The following is a 19,995-nucleotide window of genomic DNA, read 5'->3' on the forward strand; positions in this document are numbered from 1 at the left end:
CAATTTCGTTTTTAGATTGTTTTTTTTAAAGATGCAAGCTTCTAAATTAATATCTTCAAAGACCCAATAACACGTAATCAATTGTCTTGAGATTTATTTTCAAGTGGTAGCTGAACATACTTTACATATTTCAAGAGTTTAAAAAGAGCAAGTGATACAGACTAATTGCATTTAAAATGTTGCCAGCTACTTTCAAAGGATTTAAAGATTAACTTCAGTTAAGATCACTGGTTTTTAATGGCTCCAAACTTGTACACTAAATATTGTAACATATTTTATTACAAGGAATAAGGGAACATTTTAGTCCCAAATCATGATGTTTTCTGCATTTCCTGTAGTGCAGAAGGTGAATCAAGGACTACTACAGACTGGAAGACCTGATTTTTAGGGTGTGCCTACATAAGAAGCTGACTGCACAGTAGCACTGTGTGGCAAAAAACATGCAGAGATGTTACTGTGAAGTAGTATTAGGCTACTGTGCAGTAGCATCACTTAAAAGGCCTTTGCTGGTGCTAATGTACAGTAACTCTGGTTACTGAGCATTCATTTAGTATTTGCTTATACAAGTATCACTGTGCAGTAGCATCTCATAGATGCTCCCTGTAAGTAGTATTTAGTTTAGACCTAGTGATAGATTTAGGTTTTCATGCCCCACTCAGACATTGGCAGTGTTGTAAAGGCATCACTCATGTCAGTTATTCCTGCCTGCATCCAACAGGAAAAGATGGACTTATTTTTTCAAGAGGCTAATTAATCATCAGGTCGTAGGCAGGACAGAACTAGTGACAAGTCTATGCAAAGGCAAGAATTGGAAGTAATTAAGCTAGTTAATATTCAGTAGATTCAAATAAGTTAAGGTCTCAGTTAAACATATCTCACAAGAAAATCTCAACAGGACAGATCCAGATGTTAGCTATTCCTAATATTATTAGTATTTACTAAGCATTGTTCATATATTTAGTACACTAAAACCCATAAAATATATATATGATCTCTGGTGCCAAGAAGGTCATATATTTATTTAAAAAGTCATTGTATAATGCTACATTATTTCCACTAAAAGCGGCTTTTGGCTTAAAGAAAAAAGAAAGCAAGTATAGTTGCTATATCACATGCTAAAACAGAGTTGGTACAAACCTGGCAATTGGCTTTATAGGAAGAAAGAGCAAATGGGCTTTCAAAATTAGTTAAAGGAACAAACTAACAAAAACATGGAGATTTTAATTAGCCAAGTTGCTTTCCTATCTATCAAAGGAACTCACTAAACAATACCTCCCATCTACTATGGCACATTCACAAGAACCCATTCATCTTTTTATCAGACTTCGTTTTTGGAGATGCAGTCAGAACAATGCCAATGTCAATCTGATACAGCATAATGCACCTGGGAGCCCTTGATAATGGCTTCACTTAGGAACATGAAAATGTACTTTATTATTATGACTTTTGTTTCATTTTTGGAGCTTGGTAAAGCAGTGGCTTCACTTCACAAATCCTAAACATGCTGGGAGAATATCCCTTAGAAGCTTTTAGATGCTGCCAAGGGTGTGCATTCAGGCATTTTCTGTATCAAATCCTGTAGCTGAACTGGAGACCCAGTTCTCTCTCTCTTTCAGGTGGTCATATGTTTTCCAAGGAAATTCTTTTAGATGAAACCATTTCCGCATATCTCAGTTCAAAGATCAATTATTCAAAATGGTTTGAGTAAACTGAATTAATGCCTTCTGAAGTTGCATGAAAGAAAACACATTCCCTGCTTACTAAATATTCTGACTGCAAGTTTGTTCTAGAATAATTTTAAAAAATGAATAATGTACTAAATTCTGGAATAATTAAAAACTTCACTTCTTATTTTACAGTCCTCATTTAGGACTGTAAAATAATAGGGAAAAAGTAAGCTACAGTTTGATTTGATAAACACTTGATTTTGTGCAAGTGGGCAGACTCACTGAACCATGAGCTTACTCTTATGCAGACAGGTAACTTCATGTATACATATCTGCAGGATTGGGACCCATAGTAGAAGATACCGATTCAAAACCGATGCCTCTCCACTAAAGCTAGGATTTAATTTCAAGCTCCCTAGTTGCCAACCAGCTGCTCTACTCACCAGTCACCTCCCAGGAATCTAGCATGCAAAGTAAGACCATTCCAGTTAAGCATTCTGTTAAACATGTACTATAAAAATACAGCACATACCATACAGTTCAGTTTACATTACTTTTAAACCTTAGGCTGTATATGGCATTTGTGGCATAACTGTACTGAAAACAAAAGAACTGAACCCATGGGATAAGAAAAGGAGTCTTGCTGACAGAAGTGTACAAATGGAGCCCAATATATTTACTGTTGCCTCGGCACCTACTAAAGTTAAACAATTCTGCTAGAACCCCTGAATCCATGGAGGCTGAAAAATATGGTCACCTTGTCACACGGCTACTGGAGATGAAGACATAGCCATAGCAGAAAAGGGAAAAAGGAAGAGCTGTTCCTTGCAGCTTTGGTGTTGATGTAAAGTACTTTGTGTAGAAGAACTGAAGTCTGAAGCTGTCCAAAGGCCTCAACTAATAATTTAATTTCATCATTTTCTAGCATGACTAATTGTGTGAGGAAATTCCATACTGCTTGAACAATGGTTCTCACTCTTTGCAGACTCAAGGACCCCCTATTAAGGTCAAGGCACCCCTCGGAAAATGCCAGCTCTTAGCTTTGACTTGTTTTTTGACTATGGAAAAATAACAGAACATTCTTTTGTTGTGAAAAACTCAGATCACAAAAGGTCAGAATATTTTGACACTGTGGATTCCTATTTAAAACCTCTGGGTTTATCTTGCAAATCACGTAGGTGTTTGAGCACTTAACAGTGCTAATAGCATGTAGCACCATGTGGCACCCTTAAAAGGATCTTGTGACAATTCAGGATGCCATAGCACCCTGGTTGAGAATCACTTTTCTAGAATAATGATCTTCTCAGTCATCTGACCAATACGATGGAAGCTGTAGTTATCTGGGTGAATGAGAAGTTTCACAGAATTATTGTAGTCTGGAAAGGGGGAAAGTCTAACTGGTCTAATTCTGCCATCTAAATAGAAACCCAGCTTTAAATTTACCGAAGGAAAACTTTTCTTAGCTCCTTAAAAGAAAAATACGCAGATGTTAAGCAAGGCCCACAGATATTTGTACAAAATTTGTTACTTACTCTTCTGGGATGAAACTAACTACCCAAAAATGTAACCTTCTCAACAATATTTCATTCCTTGCTAAGTGAAGCATTGAAATGTTCTCTTCTACTTGACTGTGTTCTTCTGTTGCGATTTATTCCGTGTTCAGATGCAACTCTCTTAGGACAGTTTAGGCTAAAAAGCTAATGGGTCTAAACGGAAACTACTTGCCATTTTCAGAATCTCATGTGAATGCTGTTCCAAACTTGAACATGTCCATTATAAACATTTGGACCTTTAAAATACATTATGAGCATGCAAACTATTACTGTTCCTTTTCTATTTATTTATTATTTATATAATGTCAATTCCAGTCTGTATAAAGGAGTTAATAATTTTACTAAACAGGAACTGAAACACAGTGCAACTATTCTTCTTAATTACACAGTACTCCATCAAACAGTTAAATGCTTGGATTTTATGTCAGGTTATTTATAACTTTGTAAAAGAAATAATTCTTTATATTAGTAGCTCAGCGTTTCTCTTCAAAGTTAGATCTGCATTATTTCTTTGCTCCTATATAAACAAATCCCATACTGCTAGCATTTAATCAGCAGAATATGTCACCACTCAGGCTCTTCTTCTGTTTTAAGGTCAAGCTCTTTCCATTTTGCTTACTCCACTATTGGCAAGAAGCTGCCTTTAAAGCAAAGAATGTTCTAAATTCAGTTCAAACATTTGTCAGGAATCAGAAGACCACTTCTACATTGAAAACAGTTTTTGGAATGGTATCTTTAAGGTAAAAAACAATTATTTTGTCCATTTGAAAGGTTCAAATGTTTATTTTCTTAAAATGTATGCTTCTAAAAAGAATTTAGATAATAGGGAGTTCAAAAATAACATTAATTTTGCTACAGCCACCATCACTAACATTTCAGTGTTAAATGGGGTTGCATGGATAGATAACCAAAGAAAGGATTTAGCTGAACACTTTTTTTTGCATCACCGAAAACCTTTCTATCATTTAATACCAGTGGCCATAGCAGTGTATTTAACTGTGTAAACATGTTTAGAAACCTTATACTAATGGGACATCAACGTTAAACATACAGATTCATTATGTTCCTTATTTAAAATTGGAAAACGTGAGGAAAAATATGGAAAGAGATATTTAAGTGGTCCCTTTAATTAAAAAGTAATATAACAGATGGAGAACTACTACAAATCAAATGTAGTTGTGAGTGAGGTATGAAAAGGTATGCTTTATTATAGCAAGAGAAGGTTGAGGTTTATAATTCTCTAGAAATTAAAAGAATTTAAATACATCTTGAGGCCCCCAATTCTAAGGACAGCGTGTGTCTATGCTAATGCAGTCTATTTTAAAGTAAAAGTAAGCATGAAGGTCATCTGTGGGTGCCATGAGAAAGCACTAAAACTGTGGGAAGGCATGTACTATTGGAAAAGTTGCCAATCTAATGCCCTGATTCAACAAAGCAATAAAGCATATGACCAAATTTAAGCATGAATACTTGGGACTACACGCTGGCTTAAAAATTAAGCATGTATTTAAGTAGTTTTCTGTGCCAGGGCCTATGTATTTTAGCCCAACAAACCTAAATTTCCGAAAGAATACAAGTAGTATTTTGTTAAAATGTACTGCATATTACCCTCAGGCTAAATCACCGTAATTACTAAGCAGATGAGAATGTTACAGGAGGCACATTCAGATATACTACAAAACATATATGGGGAAATACATAGATTATAGCTTCAAATAATAAGGATGACTATGCAGTGTCTCAAATCTGTATGTCCTCCTACAAAAACTGACTTGAACGTAGCCTCTTTATTCTTTTATCTTTGAAGAGGTCATCATTGCATTTAGATAACATCTACCACTTTCCTCCCAACTCTTTGACCTTTCAGTTTCCTAAAGATACATGCTGTAACATGTTAGAAATTCTTGTCTTGCCACTAGTCTGCAATTTTTTGAAAGACTGTTGGAGCTTGGTACAAAAGGGATCCTAAAACACCTTTATGTTTGAATAGAGTGAGTTGGGACTTATATGATAAACCTTCCTTCTTGGCCAAAGTATTATTCTATGCAATTATAGATTGGAATTAGTAGTTTAAAAGTGACTGATTTGAGACACTCATTTTTCATGTTAGATCAAGGCAAAACAATCTCCTTTAGAAATATGCTGAAGTTTTAATTTTAATTTTTTTTTTACACAAATGCTTTGATTCCCTCTGCCTTTATTGGCCTCATATATCAGTGCTGTCTGAACACTACAGAATCCAGACTTTAGGTTAAATGACTGAAAATCAGTGTTTAACTTGCATACATAATGGACATGTACATACATTCACTCTTCAAGGGGAAACTTTCATGGGAATGATTTAACCTTGGTTGTTCCTAGATTATGTTTCTCTTGGAGTGACCTTTTTTACTTTGGGAGAAAAAGCCTGAACATCTTGTGGTTTCTCCTGGGAGAGCAGTGATATGTGTTGTGGTATTTTCATACTTCGTATAGCTAAAACAAATCTATACTGGTATCCACTGCTAACTGTTCAGCTATAGTCTGCTGCAGGTAAGGAATGGGTCTCAACTTATCAAAAAGTGTGTGTGTGTGTGTGTGTGTGTGTGTGTGTGTGTGTGTGTGTGTGTGTGTGTGTGTGTGTGTGTGTGTGTGTGTGTGTGTGTGTCTTCTTGGCCAGTTGATAAAACTACACAGTGGGTGTATCTATATGTTTATTAATGCACTTTAGGTAATGTGCATTAAATCCCGTACCTCCATTGTAAAGTACTAGAAAAAGGAGTCTCTTTTAATGCGCACTAGCTAAAGAGCACATTTTTTTTGGAACCTATACATGAGTGTGGAGGCTGCTCTGGCACACTGGAATTCAAGACTCATTTATTCAAGTCTGCTGGAGTGGGGCAATTGCCGTACTCCAGCAGCCTCCTGCGTCTTGTGCATCAGCGCCCCATCCTTAAAAATGGTGGCAGGGGTACTTCCACTAAAGCTTGTTGAATGAGCTTTAGTTCAAGTGCTGCCATCACCATTTTTAAGCGTGGGGGCACTGATACAGGAGACATGGCGGTGCTTTAATTAGAATGCCTCTCAGACAGTTGTGTTAATTAAAGTGCCACTCCCCCCTTACCCTCAGAGCACATGTAAAAGTGCCCTTTGTGATGCTTTACTGTGCATTAAAGAGCATGTATAGACATATTTTACAAAAATAACATTATGTGGCTATTGATGCCTACTCTCTTTTTCACCAATTACTTTGTAGAAGCATGTGTTTTGCACAGTAGTTTAGTGGCCTGAAGAGGTTTTCAAACATGCTATTTTCTTTCACTTAATCTGGGTTTTACCATCCACAGAAATTACATAAAGATGAATTTGGGACGGGTTATAACTATAGGTTTCATTTAATTTCTTACAGGTAAAATCTTTAAAGACTGTGAGAGAACTGGATTTTCCCCAGTGTAGTTTTTACTCACTGGGCCTAATTCCTCGCTGTCTTTTGAAGTAATTCACACTTGTGCAAAATGAGAGACTGAATAGGTCTAAAATTCTAGAAGACTATCTATTACTCAAATAAATCTTATAAATATGGTATTGCCTTTCACCGCTGTTGCTAGGATGCATTCAGGTGAGAAGCCAATTCAGGCCACAACATATTAATTAATTATCATTAGGAGAAATCTGTATTTGTGAATCTTGGAAATGGGCTTTTATAGATTGCCAACAAATGTTTGAGTTACTTCTGGACCAAAGAATAACATAATACAAAAATTCTTTATGAAAGCCGACATTTAGGGCATTTATACACATACTTTTTTTCTTGCGACGCACCAGAGATACGCCGCTTCAGAGCAGACTCAATGAATTGAGTCTGTTCTGGACGTGAGCTGAGGCAAACTGTGCTGCGCCACATGCAGTTGTATAAGTGGTGAAATGCACGTCAGTGCACAGAAAATGGCAATGGTGCACTTTGGAATGGAAGCACCTCCAAGGTGCATTTCGCCGCTTATACAACTGCAAGCGTTGCAGCGCTGGGCGCTTTTCAAAACACCTGGTTCTGTGGTGCTTGCAGGTGTAAAAATGCCCCTAGGGCTTAATTGTTACATCATTTCTATTGGAATAACTCAATAAACTTTAGTGGTGTTAGTCAATTTAGAATTGTGTAAATAAGGGAAGAAACAAGATTTTAGTCCTCAAAAGTTAAACAGAATTACTGGAAGGGAGTTCTGTCATCACTGCTCTCTATGACAGCTTTCTTCAGCTGGTAGGTCAAGGCCCCTGGAGGGTTATGAGAGTTATTCGAGGTGTTGTGAAGCACTGACGCCATTACTAAAATATAAAGCAAAGGAAATTTGGCTCCCTTGTTCTCTGTATATCCTCACCCTTCCAGTCAACTATTTTCTGTCAATCAGTCAAAACAAACCCACAGATAAATTATGTAAGATTATGATCATTACCATGGACACATTTCTTACTCTTACTTTTATAATAAATGCAATGTAGTTTGTGAAGAGATTTAGAAATGCTAAGATATGGGATATGTAATTGAGCTGGCAACTGAAAGCTCCAAACTAAAAATTAGAAAATATACTTTTATGCCATAAAACTTAAGTTTTTTTTACCTGTGACTCAGGTTAGTCATAGATTAGCAAGACTTTCCACAATACTCACTTTAGTAAGATTATTTAACTCATTTATCATTGTCTCTTAATTCCTGTCCAATTCCAGTACAAGTGAATAGAATTTGGGGCTTATTTTGGGCTGTTTTGGCTGACGTGTTTGGAATAGCATCAAAATATATATGTGTATCAAAGAAGACAGAGGAATAGCTACCATCTTTACTTGAATACAAGATGGCCATGATTATAAACCCCCACAATAATCAGGTTCCATATATAGAACAATTATACATTTGATTTAATTTTCCAGGTACAGAATCTAATTATTGGAGGTTTGTCTTGCATTTATCCCCCTCTCACTACTATAGCAGGGAAAATAAATCTGAGGAGTCAGGTAGCCCCTTGGCTCTCTGCTCCCCTGAAATTCTTCCCTCTGCAGCCCCATCCCCATCCCCCCTTCCTTACTGTCAGACACTGCTCTCCCTGAGCACATGGAAGTGAGAAGAAAATGTGAAAACACTGACCTTGAAATAAACACAGCTGTAGTAATTTGCATATAGTACCAATAGACTTAAGTTCATCCAGAACTAATGCATTTTACCTTTTTTGAAACTGCTGCAAGTTTTAGAGCAGGTACTCAATAAACACACTTTTAAGTAGCACGTTTGTACTTGCTTCCATAGAGTACAAACTTTATTTTATTTTATTTGTTTTTTAAATTCATTTCGAAAGCCAGATCAATTGCAAATTAAGTTCCAAATTTCAACTGAGCAGAGCGAAATCATTCACGCCTGTGTGGCACTACCACTGACAAGTATCCTATGTATGATATTAGTTCAAAGCCAAAAGGGTCATGATTTACAATATAGTTCATCAGGCTGGGTCCCAGCAGATTAAACTGTATTTCAAGCCATGGTGACCCCACAGCTCAGCATTGTTCAGTATGTGTTTGTACTCCAGATACCCCACAAAGGATCCATGTGTTAATTAGTCGTTCCCCTCTATCATGACTGGAACTGGGTGTTCTTGTCATGAGTCCTGAGATTCCCCAAAAATTTATATGCAGATGAGACATAGGGCAACCTGGTCTGGCTTTACCTCATGAAGGGAGGGAGCACACTAATTATATGTGACCAGCTGAGGGGGCAACAGATAGATTCTGGGTGAACCCTTTGGGGCCCGATTTCATGATGTTTGCCAGATATTTAAGGCTGGTGAAGAAACAGGACTCACTGGAAATGGGGAAGCAAGGTGCAGCTCATCTGTGGGAGTGAAGAGTAATTCAAACTGTATTCAATGTAGTGGTCACCATGACTTGAAAAAAGAGTCAGTGCTGAGGGGAACTACACTCAATGGGCTTTAACCATATCTTATTCAGATGGGCTGCACTCACCTATTCCTCAGCCTTTTAGCTAAGGTTTGTTCAGATGGGTTAGCATGTTTACCCAATATGGATCACATGTTTCTTGGCCTCTTGTAGGCTAAGATCAAGTGGCGGCATCTGAACTCCATGACTTCTGGGCTTGGGCCTGCATGTAGGATTCCTGCCAATGGATTTGGTAATATCTGAAGTCCCAGGGTAAGAGACTGGGATGGACACAAAATATATTAGTTAAAAAAAAAAAAATCCCTGGCAGGAGAGACACCATGATGATGATTTTAGCGCAGGTGGTTTTATATACCTGGCAGGGGAGATCCAGTTCTTTCTGGCCATGAATGACTTGACTTGGTGTAGCTGAGGGTGAAGACCTATCTACTGCACTGTGGACAGGCACCCTTTTGACAGTCTACTATACCCTCTCAATGGGAGTATCTCAGCTACACAATTTACGGTGATGGGGGTTTACTCTTGGGTTCTCTCTCTAGCTTGCTCCTATGGCCTTTTGGCTAGGGGTGAGCAAGACTAGGGGGCATCTGAACTCCAAGGCCTCTGGGCTCAGGGCTTGCACGGAGGATGCCTGCCATGTATTCAGGAGTATCTGAAACCCCAGGCTAAAGAGTCTGGGAGGTAGGATACTTGCCAGTGGTAGTGCCAGGCAGACTTGAATGCTTGTGCTCTGCTTAGTTGATAGAATTTGGAGCTGATTTGGCTAACTTAGTCTGAGACATGAAATAAAAAAAAAATATGGTAGGTTCCTATCTGCATCTCAGCCTTTTGGCTAAGATCAAGCATTTTTGGCACCAACGGGAAGGTGTTAGGGCTGGTGTTGCAGTATCTCTAGGCCCAGTGCCAGTTCCCTGTGAAAGGAATACCTGCTCATTTTTTTTTAAAGGGTCATAAAAAGAAAAAAAGTGTGTGTGTGTTTGGGGGGGGGAGGGGGAACACAGCAGCATGTTTGCCCAATATGGGCCACGTATTTATAGTCACGCTCAGCGTTGGCTGTATGTAATCACTTTCATAGTTGGTTTCCCATTATTGAGCATGTGCTGCTTTTGGCAGCAGTTCAAATATAGACAATGCATTTAATACAATTTTCTTGTATACAAACATAAGATGAAGGGTTTTTTTTCCTATGCTGATGGGGGAGGGGGGAACCTCGCCTTGTATTTGAGGAAATATGGTAATTGTCTGAGGACAAGGGAAGACTACTGTCTTCCTCCCCAAATATGGCATAGCAACACTGATGAGAGTCACTGTAGGCCTGAAGAGGGCTGAGTGACATACAGCCTCTGAGGTTATTTACAGGGAGTTCCATCACATGTGAAGCAAAACAGATGATGGTTCCCAATAAGAGATTAAAGATTTGCAGACGGCAGACGTGGGTTTAAATTTTTGTGTGAAATTAAATTTTCATGACTATGAGAAACTGACAGCCTTGGTTAGTCAGACAGAGTAAAGGCAGGCATCATACAAGCTTATCCATCCATCTCTGCCAACACAGTTCTATCTTGACTGCCCAACCCCACAATATTTCAAGCTTGGGTCTCAGCTAAGAAGAAACTGTTTATTAAGTGAAATCAAGCCAAACTCTGTGGTGTTCTTTTCACGTGGGGCAGTGTCCACTGGGGATTAAATTGAGATCATCAAACTCCTTTTAATTCTGACCTAAAATAATCTAGTCCTTCAGAGGCCAGTGCATTAATGCAGTGTTTGGCCCACCCTTTTTCACCTTGGAATTGTTTCCATGACTAAGTTTCAGTCAAGGATGACAATTGATGAAAGTAGCACTTTTCACTACATCAGGAACTAAGTTTACTTCTATTTGTACAATCCAAGTCCAATACTGAGATATGACTGAACCCACGAATCTCCTGTATTAATTCCCAGTCAGTCCCTCTTGTCACCTTCCACAACTATGTCAGAACTTCAGATGATTCAAATACTTAACTCAGCTGGAACTACAGTTTACCTTCATAAAATCTTCAGTCAGTTATATCCATGTCACGCAAAGCATGCAATGGTTAACCAACAAAGATCTTAAAGGTACCAACCTATGTGAGTCATCCACTGTCACTATTATCTTGATTTTATTTAAGGTTTAACAGTCTACACATTTTCATTCTTTTCCATTAGCAATGGCATCTCCAACCTTTCTCTATCAATTTCTTTTTAAGCTTCTCTATTTCTGCCATTTAAAAAAAAAGTATTATCCTAATCTTAGAAGTTTTCTCCACTCCTTGCTGTGTGAAAAAACTACGCAAATTACAGGGGAAATGGACTGGATACACAAAAGTGCCATCAAAGTAAACCAACTATAAGAACAAAGCATTTTCTTTTGTAAACTGTATCAGTGTACTAGTCTGATGTGATATTTGTAGGGATATTTTTGCAGGTATACATAAAAATTCTAATTTAGCAAAGTGCGTTTAATGTGGGATAAATATTTTTATTATGTGTAAAAGAGCATCTGCTACAGGAAGATGCTCATTGTGCCGAGTGGGTGGAGTGGATGGAAGGCAGCTGGGAGCTGGAGCTGGTGCCCCACATGCTGGGGAAGCAGCTGCCTGGCTGCAGTTTCCCTCTGCAGCTGGCTGGTGTGTGGTGCTCAGCATGTGCCCCCATGGCTGTCGCTGCTTCCCCATGCTACCTGCTGCCTGGAGCTTTGCATCAGGGACAGGAGAAGGAGGAGCTGCTAGAGGCACGGGGATCTGAGCAGTACCCAAGCAGCTGCAGCCACACTGGGAGCAGCCCCACTGGGAAGCTGTGCACACTGGCTGGGGCTGTGGCCAGGGGCGGGCTGCCCTGGGCAGGAGAGGGTGGGGCGTGGTTCTATGCAGAGCACTGCAGAGGCACCTGCGGGTCATATTTTGCCCACCCATTCTAGTAGCAGGAACTTCAACTGGCTCATCTGCTGGAAATACTGCTTTAGAAGGAGCAAGCTACTTGTGGGAGTGGCTGCTCCCTACCTTCATTCCTTTTCCTTACACTGTGCAGTGAGCTTCCTTGGAAAAGAGAGTGATATTGCTTCCCTGGCTTTGCTCTCCAGTCAATGGATTATTGGTCCCTTTGCTCTGTTTTTCTCTGAGTCTCTTTCTCCCTTAATGTTCCTGTCCTCACTAAACAAATCTTCTCCTTGAGTCCTAAGAACCAGCATGTATGCTGTTAGATCCTGTCACAATTAACATTTCAGAACAATAAAGGGTTCTGAAACACACACAAGGTAGCTGAGATTATCAAGGTACTGCAACAGGTTTACCCATACGTTTTCTATTAAAGCTAATGGAAAATGTCTACCAAAACTTTCTATGCTGCCTTGAAAATCTCAATATATGATTTTGGAATAATAGTAGGAAATAAACTCAGTGAAACTGACTGACAGCTGCACTCTGCTGCTTCTTTCACAATCCACAGCTAATGCCAAAAAGCATAAAATACTAAGTATCAAGTAGCATTTCCCATTATAGAAATAGTGAACTTAAACAGTTATTCACATATTTTAATATTACAAATATGCATTTAAGAAGACAACTGAAAGGAAGAAACTTATCAGCAAATTTCATAAAAATAATTTAACGTTTTTATACATATAACCAGTATTTGAGCCCACAACTTGGACAGATAACTGTAAATACAGTCACGCACAGGGCTTGAAGGTAAAAAAAAATGTAAGTGCCAGTTTTAAAGATAGCTTTAAGTCCTTTTAAACACTTGGGCCTAATTCTTATATATACAAAAGCTCCTTTACATTACAAGTACCTTTAACATAAGAAGAGAGAGGCAGAGAAAAGACAGGCACCTTAGAGACTAACTCATTCAGAAATACATGAGCTTTCATAGGTGACAGCTAGGGGTGTGCAAAGCAGGCCCTATTCAATTCGGATTTGGCTGAATCGGACAGTGATTCAATTTGTTGATTCAGATCACTGTCCCTGATTTGATTCAGCCGAATCCAAATCTGAAGATTTGATGCTGATTCGGAGAATCAGCAATTCGGACACAGATGCAGCTTAAAATGTTTTTTCTACATACCTCGAGGTACCAGTGCGGCTTGTGACTGTTGCGATGCTGGGGTGCATGGAGTGTCCCACGGGAGTGCAGGGGCCCCCCCCCCTTGTGCTCAGTGGCGAACCCAGAAGTGGACCGGAAGTACTTCCTGTTCACTTCCAGGTCTGCAGGGGAGCACACCGGGGGGGGGGGCTGTGCCCCCCCCAACTTGGCGATCAGCTGTGGGGGGACCCCGGATGCTCCTCCAGACCCAGGAGGCACCAGCTGCTGAGCTGGGGAGGCCACCCATTGCACTCCTCGGCAGACCCAGAAGTACTTCTTGTCCACTTCCAAATTTGCTGCCGAGCGCACTGTGGACTCCTCTGCACTCCTGTGGGATGCTCCATGAACACCAGCATCACAGCAGTCACAAGCCACCTGGTACCTAGAGGTATGTAGAAAAAACATTTAAAGCTGTGTCTATGTCCGAATCGCCAAATCTTTCTGAATCTCTTCAAATTAATTCGGAGGGTTCTGATTCGAGCTGGAGAGATTAAAGGCCCTCTGATTCAAGTCAGATTCAGAGATTTGGCCACTGAATCAGGCCGAATCTCTGCCAAATCGAATCAGGGACCAAAGCTTTGTACAGCCTTAGTGACAGCCTATTTTGTTAAATGCTATTAATGGATTTGCAGATCTAGGCTCTCATCTATGAAAGTTCATGTCTTTCTGAACAACTGAGGTGCCACTCTGTAAGTGTAACTTACTTCAGACCATTTTATACTTTCATGAACTTTTTTGTTTATATTAAATTTCCTCTCTCAGTGATATTGCTATGTGACCTTCAATATTTTCAAAAGAAAAGAAACTCTTCTATTGAAAAGTAAGTCTCATTTTTATGGGTTTTTTTTCAATTAAATCTGGTGTTATAGTTGAAAGGGGTTCTACTGGTTTCACATTCAATTTTCCACATCAACAAACCTTTACTGAATTTGAGTAGGCATATGGTAGTATAAAACAGAAAGTAATACCTCACTATCTGTATTCCTAATTACAACAGATGGATTACTTTTAATCCATCAATGTTTTAAATCATATCTGAATTTACAATAAAATATTTTAAATGGAAACATTTTCCCTAGCCATTAAACAGGGATTTTATGTCCCATTATTTAGTAGGAGCACCCCTTAAATAGATAATTTAGAGATGTAAGGCTCTGTACTCTACTACCAAAACCAAGTTAGTCAGACTAACAGAAGCAGTCTAATCACATGGATTTTAAATCCTGAAAGAAAAAAGGCCAGATTCATTGTAGAGCAACAACAAGACAAATGAGCAATCAACTTCTTTTAGATCCTGACATGCAAGATCATGGGTTTTAGGACTTTAATTTGCAAAGATTTTTCAAATTAAGAATAGTCACTAACTACAATGAATATGTAAGGATTTTTATTCCCAATACAGTAATGTGAAGGAAGCCAAATCATCTGTCATTCATGTTAATTTAATTATCAGACCACATTCAATTATCCAATATAAAATGCAAATGAAGTGACTGGTTGACAGCACATGCTAATTATGTTCATTATAATAATTAAATCAGACAAAGTAGAAAAGGGAATGAAAATGTAATAAAATACAAGGATATTTTTAATTAACAACAACATTTTAATTAGAAACTGTAATTCTATGATAAATAGATGATTGGCTTAATCAAAGATAGAGACATATTTTTATTACACAGTTTTCTCTTCTGAGTCCATCTTTGGTATCATGGGACCCATTTTCTTAAGTTAATAGACTAAATGGTGGCAAATAAAGAGAGCCAGTTCCACTGACCATACTTTATGCAAAGCAGATACCTAATAAAGCAATCTGACACTAGAGCATGATTACAGAATTCCTTGTCTTGTAAAAATGGAAGCTGTCTAACCTTATAGTAAACAAAAGTTCACATGCCGATACAAAACAGACAATGCAGTTGAGCTCTAACGATGCTAAAGAAGCACTGTTTGCTTTTTGAAATTTTGTAGCATCATAACTGCTTTGTTTAATTCAGTGAAAACAGTGGCTCTGAAACAACTTTATGAAAATTAAAACAAACAATGAATAAAAAAAATTATCACATTTATAATAAATGTGGACAGAGTCAGCAAAGTTATCATTATTTTAAAATAAGTGAAGCAAGCATGGTCCAAACATTGGGAAGTGTGATGCAAATATACTGTCTCGATCACTGCTTATTGTTATCATTTAGGTGCATGGAGCAAAATAAAGAAGTTTTGTGGTGAGTTTCTGAACAAGACACTGACCATTGTCTTTTTATGTATGAACAGAGAACCCATCATGAAGGAAACTCACTCTTGGCTGGAGCTCCTGGGAGCTATTAAGTGACAAATATTTAATAATAATAAGAGCAGAAAAATATCACACCTTTGAACTGATATTCACCAGGCAGATATTTCAAGTCTTCTGAAAATTCTGAGTAGCAACACTACTGCTTCTTTATCCCATCACATCACCCTGTGTGCAGTGTCTGCACTTTTGGGCATGCATGCGAAAGCACAAAGACTTATTATTCCTATGCTCTCTGTTCATGAGCTTGCAGGGAATTTAAATGCAATAGCTAGTGACTAAGAATCTTCAGAGGGAAAGACAAATTTAAGCTACAAACCAAAAAAACACTTATTTGACTGCTGGAATAATCAGGAGGCTGATTTAAAAATAGTCAAGTCAAAGAGCCCCATCATGGCAACATTAATTTTCTCAGTGAATATATAAAAACAGTTACCAGGAACCAAGGGATATTTGGCTTCCTAGGTGAAGTCTGGCGCACATAGTTAGATCTCCAAATATCATTTAGGAGGCTTAAGTCTCTTGTTCTGGAGCATTTGCTGCGAGATTTTTACTGCAGGACTCTGATTTATTTATTGTTATTAGTATAGCTACTCAGAGGCAAAAAAGGAAGCTTGGAAACAACCACTAAAGTAGTGGTAATCAATTAATTTAAAATGAATGAATAAAAAATAACTCTTTTATCATGGAAAAGGTCATATCAATCCTGGAAGTCCTATTACTAACATATAAAAAGAAAGAAAGAAAAAACTTAAAAAGGAAGAAAAAGAAACTCAGTTATAATCTTTAATACCAAAATACAGTTAGGTAACTGCCAGAAGGGTTTAAAACCTGAAGGGTCCAACTTAAAGAATGCTTTCTATTGAAAGCATACAAAAATGGCCTCAGAGCAAGGGGTGTGTGTATCAGAGTTCTCTAGGAAAAAAAATCCATTAAAAACATCTATAGATAGTTTTTTAAGTAAAAAAACCAAGAAACCAATTTTAAGAGTAATTATGGCAATAAAAGCAAAACTTGGTTTCAACCTAGTGGAATATCTTAATAATATTATGTTATGGACCAAAAGGTGGAATCCTTTTATATGCAGTGTCAGTTCACAAGTACAAGAAAAGTCCTGTTGTCCAGCCTCCCCAACATTCTGCCAACATGGCAGGAGAAGTGCAATTACAGCTTCAATGAGGGCAGGTGGAAAGGGAGGGAGAATGCACAGAAGATGCACTATATGGTCCTTGGCTCAAGAAAAATGATGTTTGGAGGAAAAAAGGCAAGATATTCAATACAAAATGACATTTTTCTGAGTCAAACATTCAGTAACACATTTCTAAGTAATGCAAATCATCATTTGTATTACAGAGAGTAACACTAAAATAGTCTACTATTCTGTTTGGCCTCTAACACCTGACTACTACTACTGCTTCTCAGGTCCTGTCTGAGATTGTGGATGATGAGTAGTTAGCAGAGTTTGCAGATTTGTTAGAATCTGACAGGGTCACGTGAGCATTTCTGCTATGCTAGCACTGCTCTGCTTCAGCCAGGATTTAAACTTGTCTTATGTAACTGAGGAAGTAATTTTTAATCTTGAAAATTAATCCAGTTCAGGGGTAGATTAGTGATGGCACAAAATCCTACCCAAAAATGCAGATGTTGAAGACAGAGACATTGCAACATTACCACCAGGGAATTGTGCTCTCAGACAAATACTTTTATGCATATGCTTTTATCTCGGCTACCTACATTCACCACGGCCATCTGCTAAGATGGCACTGTGCCTACTCAAAAGATGGACAGACCTTTGCCCCGGGGCACTAGTGCTAAACAGCAATGGGTATTACAGAGCGCTACAACTGACAGTTCTGGAAGGATGTCACTCTTCTGCATTATTACTGACAATATAATGGTGCATGAATCACATCTGTTTACTCTTTGCGCCAAAAAAAAAAGGATTCTTAAGCTGCAGAGAAAAGGAAGAGTTCAGTGGTACTTCTGCATGCCAACTAGACCAGCTGTATTGCAGTGGGAATCGAGAAAGCTCTGCAATACCCCAGGGGTTCTCAAAACAAATGCCTTACAAAAATATTGCCTGCAGGAAGTCTGGGTAAAGGAACAGTATGTCTTTGAGTGGCTTCTGGATGTCTGCTTCAAAGGACTTTAATACTGAATCAAATTCCTGAAACGGTGTTAGACTGACCCTGTTAAACACTGGACCCCAACGGAGTCTATGTTCTCAGGGACCTGTGCCAGGCAGCTTTTGGATCCTGAGCTAGGATTCAGCTTTACACAGTAGCAGTGCTGCAGCAACTTCATTGAAGCTGCAGCCAAAACCACTGAAGTTATAATATTGTTTTTACTGCATTGTCAGCCCTAAGATATTATAATGCTGAAATTGCAGCTGACAACCCTGCCATCACAGCTCAAAATGGTTTTCTTAACTTACACGGAAACAAGCTGAAGTACTTATTTTTGTTCTTCTATTTACGGAGGAGATTAAAACTTCTTCATTTGAATTAACAAGTTTATTAAATAATAGACAGATCTAAAAAGACAAATAACTTTACATAAAGTACACTAATCCCAGAGAATGATGCCACATAATACAGCTTCTATGCACACATAGGCTGCATCCAGATGAGTGCGGATGTGCAGTATGTGGTGCTGCAAAGAGTCCTGGGGTCAAAATAACCCATGCTGAAAAAAAGTGGGGCAGCAGACATGGCAGCAGTGTGGACTTCTCAAAACTGGAGCCTGGCTGGCTGGAGCCACACACTGGCCCCAGGAGGCCCCCAGGACCTCAGGTAAGGCTGCTGGGACCCACACAGTTGCTGGCCCCAGCCTCCCCTATCCCACCCCGGGTAACCTGCCATGTACATGGTACGGACGTTTCCTGGGGACAAGTAGCAGCGGCACAAGGTGTGCCGCTGCTACTTGTCCTCAGGGAAGCAAATGTCCGCGCTCATCTGGATTTGCCCACGGAAAGGCAGGCACAGGCATTCAAAAATAAAGAGCAAGAGCCATAGTTTGCCTCAGTCTACATCCTGGGTTCCTCTAAGATAAGGAGATTGCAGGATATTGGATGGGCTGTAAAACAGGACTGAATCTGACTCCAAATAGTCCCAAAGTTATGCATCTTGATTATTTTGTAAGCATTTTTATCTAATGAGTGCATGCCAAGTCCATTCTAATACTCAAAGGGGATTTCACGGTTTTAATGTAAAGTTTTTTTGCCAGTGAAGCACCATGTAGTGACAGTGGGAGCCAACTTTTTTGGCAAGTGTGCCACAAGCATCACTGATTTCCTTCTTCTGTCTGTTCTGCTGCTCTGCTTTCTGCTCCCTGCCCTATCTGCAGCTGTACTCCCTGCCCTCACTCTGATTTGCCATGTACCACACACATAGGCTGCTTAATAGGGCTGTGCGAAGCTTCGGTCCCTGATTCGACTTGGCAGAGATTTGTCCCAATTCGGTGATCAAATCTCTGAATCCAAATCGAATCAGAGAACCCTTTAATCTCTCCGAATCAAATCGGAACCCTCTGAATTGATTCATAGAGACTCAGACATAGACACAGTTTTAAATGTTTTTTCTACATACCTCTAGGTAGCAGGGGCTTGTGAGTGCTGCGATGCTGGGGCGTATGGAATGTCCCACAGAAGCGCAGGGGGTTCCCCAGCAGGCTTGGCAGCAGACCTGGAAGAGGACCAGAAGCATTTCCAGTCCATTTCTGGGTCCACTGGGGAGCACGCAGGGGGCCCCCCTGTGTCCCCTGGCTCGGCAACTGGTGCCTCCTGGGTCTGGGGGTGGGCACTTGGGGTCCCCCTGTGGCCGATTACTGAGCCAGGGGGGTGCAGGGGGCCCCCCGCACACTCCCCAGCAGACCTGGAAGTGGACTGGAAGTACTTCCGATCCACTTTCGGGTTCACCACTCAATATGTGGAGGGCCCCTCTGCACTCCTGTGGGACGCTCCATGAGCCCCAGCATTGCAGCGTTCACGAGCTGCGCCTGTTACCTAAAGGTATATAGAAAAAAATTTTAAAGCTGTGTCTATGTTTGAATCGCTGATTCTTCGAATCAGCATCGAATCTTCAGATTTGGATTCGGCCTAATCATATCGGGGACAGTAATCCAAATCAACGAATCGAATCGCTGTCCCTGATTTGGGCTGAATCAAAATAGGGTCCACTTCGCACACCCCTACTGCCTAAGCCACTTGTGGCATGTGTGTCTCAGTCTGGCCACCCCTAACATAAGATCATGGTTTACATGATCAAGATGTCCCTGGTCATCTAAGGGCATATCCACATAGTACAGACTGCATAGCCTTCACTCTGGTACAAACTTCCACCTCAGATGAAAGGACCCAAGAAAAATCCATATGAATATAAAATGCAGGATTCTTACGGACAGTAAAACCTTGTCAATAATTATTGTGTTTTCACAGCAATATGGTCAGTGTTACCAACATCTCATA

General features: G+C 39.5%; 1 protein-coding gene across 1 annotated transcript in view; it reads right to left on the reverse strand.

Moving 5' to 3' along the window:
* LOC102368447 (S phase cyclin A-associated protein in the endoplasmic reticulum-like) overlaps nucleotides 1-19,995 on the reverse strand; it is a gene marked incomplete at its 5' end in the record, with an annotated part of 201,152 nt that overhangs the window by 15,853 nt on the left and 165,304 nt on the right. The window lies entirely within an intron of this gene.

Source organism: Alligator sinensis, unplaced genomic scaffold, assembly GCF_000455745.1.
Source record: "Alligator sinensis unplaced genomic scaffold, ASM45574v1 scaffold954_1, whole genome shotgun sequence".
Lineage (NCBI taxonomy): Eukaryota > Metazoa > Chordata > Crocodylia > Alligatoridae > Alligator > Alligator sinensis.